Source organism: Triticum dicoccoides, chromosome 6B (genome assembly GCF_002162155.2).
Source record: "Triticum dicoccoides isolate Atlit2015 ecotype Zavitan chromosome 6B, WEW_v2.0, whole genome shotgun sequence".
NCBI lineage: Eukaryota > Viridiplantae > Streptophyta > Magnoliopsida > Poales > Poaceae > Triticum > Triticum dicoccoides.
Genome location: NC_041391.1, coordinates 553,900,977 through 553,906,081, shown reverse-complemented (window position 1 = coordinate 553,906,081; position 5,105 = coordinate 553,900,977).

The window sequence follows — 5,105 nt, the reverse complement described above, 5'->3', positions numbered from 1 at the left end:
GGCCGTAGGATCCATGGGCCTTCTACGGGGCGTATCATCATTTTGCCAATCATGGGCCATACTATTCATGGACCATAACGGGCCGTTAATAGGCTGTATTTGATAACTCTATGAAAACAGTCCAATGGGTTTTTTTGACATGAAAACGGCCCAACGTATTAACGGTCCGCAAACGGGTCGACTGTAACGATGGGCTGAATTTGGCCCACAAGCAGAAAATGACAGTAACGGGCCGTATGTAACCGAATGTTGCAAATGAGCCCAAGAATCAATGGGCCCTGAGAAGGCCGAAAGATAACTTGGGCTGGAAATGGCCCAATGGAATAACGGGCCATTAATGGGTATAAAGTGATACACTGTTGTCACAGCCCCAGATCAGCCTTGCTTGACTTTGCCTGCTCATCATGTCATCATGTTTAAATTACTAAGAAACTTGAAATGGGGATGTTGAAACCCTAGCACTAAATGAATTCAACTAGGGCTTACTAAAATCTTTTCAATGAAACCAAAATGCCCTTCATAAATGTTCACCATCTTTGGTCCTGGCTAAACCCTCTGCCAAAAATGGTTTCATATTTTTGGAGGCTATTCTGGATTTTTGAATTAATTCATAAGTATTTGAATTTGGACATTTAAATCTTATAATATTTTTAGATGTCCAAATAATCCTGAAAGTACTTGGGGGCTATTGGAAATAATTCAAATAGTGCCCACAATTTTTGTCAGGATTTTATAAAATGATTTAGTATTTTTACTAATTCAAAACATATCAAAAAAATAGAAAACAGAACAAAAGAAGAAATTAGAGAGAGAGAGAGAGTACCTGGGCCACTTACCTGGCCTTACATGTAGCCGGCCCATTAGGCAGCCCAGCCCACCAGGCAGCCGTGCCATCTTCAACCCCTGCGAGTAGGCAGAGGCGATGACGCAAGCGCTTGCTGGGAGGCCTCCACCTTCTGCTTCCACCGAGGCGTTCCCGAGCCTCCCCCTCACGCCACCGCAATGCCACGAACTCCCCCTGGTGGCCCCTCTCTCCTCTCCCTCACTCGCTGCTCTCCCTTCCCTCTCCGCTCTCTCTCCCAGCGACCACCAAAAGCAGCCGGAGCCCGCCGCTCGCCGTAGCCATGGCCACTGGCCACTGCACCCCCTGCCGACATGACCATCGACTCCGCCGCGGCGCCTCGCGTCTCCAAGCAGAAGAACGCAAGCCTGGACGGCCTTCTTCCCCGCCAACGCCGCCGTCCTTGACCTCGAATGCCTGAGATTGCTGTCGTCGATTTTGCCGCGTCCAGCACCTCGCCGAGCCCTTTGAGACGGTCATCGACCCCGCTGTGAGCTCCTCTTCTTTTCCCCCCTCTCCCCGCGCTCATTTGCTTGCTGTAGCTGCAACCCTCAGCGCGGCCGAAGCTCACCGCCGCCGTCCATGGCGCCACCGTAGTAACCGCGGCCACAACTCGCACTTGAGCACTACCGCGAGCTCAGCGGGTCCCCATGAACCCAACGCCCCCGCTCTAAGCTCCTGACTTGCACCACAGCACCCCGTGCCGCTCAGGGCCGAACTCCGGCCGCCGCCTTGGAGCTCGCCTTCGTCGGCACCGGCCACCATAGGTCCGGCCGCCATCACCACTCGATGCGCGCCAGCGAGAGCTCTCCAACGAGCCCAAGAACGGCCTCGTCCGTGCCCTGTGGGCGTTTTCCGAGCCGCGCCACCGTCTCGGGCCTCGCCGGTGTCGAGTCGCCGGCGAGTTTGACCCCGTTGACCCTGTTTGACCACGGGTGGGGCCCAGTTTGACCCCCCGGGTCAATGACAGGTGGGTCCAAGCGCTGCTAATTAATCTAGGGTTAGTACTAATTTAATTAGTTAGACTAATGACACTGACACACGGGACCCACTGGTCAGGTTTGACCTGGGCCACCCATTGACCTGCTGACATCACTAATACGTCATGCTGACGCAGTAAATATTTTCTGGAGTTTTAAATAAATCAGAAATGATTTATTTATTTCAGAAAATATCCAAAACTTCTAAAAATCATATAAAATCAACTGTAACTCCAAATGAAATAAATTATATATGAAAAATGATCAAAGAATCCAATCTTTCCATCTGCATTGGTTTCATGCATGTTAGAACACTTTAACCTTTCTATTTAGGTGAAACAAGTTAATGCACTAATATGACCTCCTATTTTGGGTTTGCATTTGAATCCTTGATTCAAATGAACTCAAACCAATCTGTTCTAAGTTGCATTAGCCAAACAAACTCATTTTGCCATGTCATGATCATGCATCATATTGTGCATTGGATTGATTGTGTTCCCTCTCGTTTGTCGGTGATTGTCCCCTCTCAGTAGACGACGTTCGACGATAAGTTCGATGACACCGATGAAGAACTATACTATCTTCAGAAGTGCCAGGCAAGCAAAACCCCCTTGTTCATTCTGATACAATCCCACTCTCTCGCTCCTGCTCTCTTTTACTGCATTAGGACAACAACGATTCAACTGTTACATGTTGTGGTAGTTGAACCCCTTTCCTCTGCATGACATGTCATTGCCACAGTAACTAGATGAAACCCACTAGCATGAGTAGGAGTTGTTTGAGCCCTGTTGTGCCTACTCATTCATGTTAGTTTGTCATGCCTGCTACTGCTTAGAGTTGAGTCAGGTCTGATTCATCGGGGATGAATTGGAGGTGTGTGAACATGTCCTATTGTGTGTCAGCTAAGTGTGTGAACACGATTTGGTAAAGGTAGCGGTGAGAGGCCATGTAGGAGTACATGGTGGGTTGTCTCATTGAAACCGTCCTCAGGAACTGAGTTTTGTGTTTGTGATCCATGAACAGTTACTACCACATATTGGGCTTCGGGCGCTCCAAGCTCTCTCATCTTATTAATCAACTTGATCTCTGTCCAGGAGTTGCAACTAGTTTCTGGTGTTTGTAGGTAGTGTTAGTAGTCTACCAAGTGGCACCCGGTACAGGTGGGCTTGGGACAGACTAGGCACAGTGGCCCGGTGTACCAAGTGGCACCTGGATGGTGGACTTGGGAACCCTGCACACATCGTTTGGGGCCGTGAGCGACACCCCGGCCGGATCTCCTTGCGGATGGAACCCGAATGGGCAATAAACCTGGACGAGAGACTTGTGTGGTTAGTCAGGTCATGGCCGACACCCTCGCTGGGCTTCCGCTTGAAGGTTGCCGAGTACATGTCGTGTAAACGGCGGTAAGTGGTGAGAGTGTGTGTGAAGAAGTACACCCCTGCAGGGTTAATATGATCTATTCGAATAGCCGTGTCTGCGGTAAAGGACTTCTGGGTTGCCTGTATAGTTCATAGACAAGTGAAGTGGATACTCTAAAATACGCAAGATAAGTGTGAGTGCTATGGATGGCGTTCTCGTAGGGAGACGGGAGCGGATCCATAGTGGTGTATTGATATGGTGAATATGTGGACTCGTGTGCACCACCTCAAAAGAGTTATTTGCAGTCGTAGTTCAGGATATTACCGAGTCAAAGCTGGCTTGCTGCAGTTAAACCCCACCATCCCTTTGTTGATACTGATGCATATGTAGTTAGTTCTGATGTAAGTCTTGCTGGGTACATTTGTACTCACGTTGCTTAATTTATGTTTTTGCAGAGAGATTTCAGTCTCGCTAGTAGTTTCGCGTGGACTTCGACATTTAGCTTGTTACCTCAGCTACGATCTTGTGCCCTCGGCAGGATCTAGTAGATAGTCAGGCTTCTTAGCCTTTTTCATTTGTAGATGTCTGTACCCAGACATGTTAAGCTTCCGTTTGTGCTTTGACTTGTATGCTCTAAATGTTGGGTCGAGAGCCCATCTTTGTAATATCTCGCTGCTCGGAGCCTATTGAATAAAATACTTGAGATGTAGAGTCATGTTGTGATGCCATGTTGTATTTACACATATCGAGCATATTGTGTGTATGTTATTGAAATTCTTGGTATGTGTGGGATCTGACTATCTAGTTGTTTATCCTTGGTAGCCTTTCTTACCGGGAAATGTCTCCTAGTGCTTCCACCAAGCCTTGGTAGCTTGCTACTGCTCCGGAACACTTAGGCTGGCCGGCATGTGTCCTTCTTCATTCCTGTGTCTGTCCCTTCGGGGAAATGTCACGCGGTGTCTACCGGAGTCCTGTTAGCCTGCTACAGCCCGGTTGACCGGAGTCCTGCTAGCCCAGTTGCTACAGCCCGGATTCACTCGCTGATGACCGACACGTTCGTTGTTGGGTCATGTATGCCTATCCCTGTAAGTTAGTGCCACTTTGGGTTCACGACTAGCCATGTCAGCCCGGGTTCTTTGTCATATGGATGCTAGCGTCACTATCATATACGTGAGCCAAAAGGCGCAAACGGTCTCGGGCCAGGTAAGGTGGCACCCGTGGGAATACCGTGCGTGAGGCCGCAAAGTGATATGATGTGTTACATGCTAGATCGGTGTGATTTAGGATCGGGGTCCTGACAGCTTTGGTATCAGAGCTTGACTGCCTGTAGGATTACCAAGCCAAACTGGTCGAAGTTGAGTCTAGAAATTCTTTAGTTATATAAGGGAATTGATTGTGGGATGGAACGTAAGGCTCTTTTACTCCTTATATCTTATGCCTTCTGATCCGAGTCATCTTATCTTTCCTACGGGGTTAAGAAACTAGGCTTTCTCTTCTTTCTATCAGGATCACGTGTTACTAATCCGTAGACTTATAAGATTGTTGGATTTAAGCCTCGGTTCAGTTCCTACTACTTCCGTATGTTAACTGTTGATCTCGAAACCTTGATATTGTGCTTCTGAGTGGCTATGCCACCATTTTGTAGGATGTCTTAAATCCTTTGGTGCATTTACAGCCATTATGCTGTCCGAGTCATCCCAGGTTTCTTAATTGTCTGAAGCATTTGCAAAATCCCTTCCTCCTGTACCTGATGTTCCTTTGGGCCAGGTTAATCACACTAATTGCTGAGTTGAGGTACTCTATTGCCTCGACATATATGTTGGAATTATTATTATGACCCTAGGTATCTAGAGTATCACCTAGTAATCCAGCCATGCTTTGTGTTCCCAGTGTGATGATTCTGGCCATCATTCTCGAAAGCATCC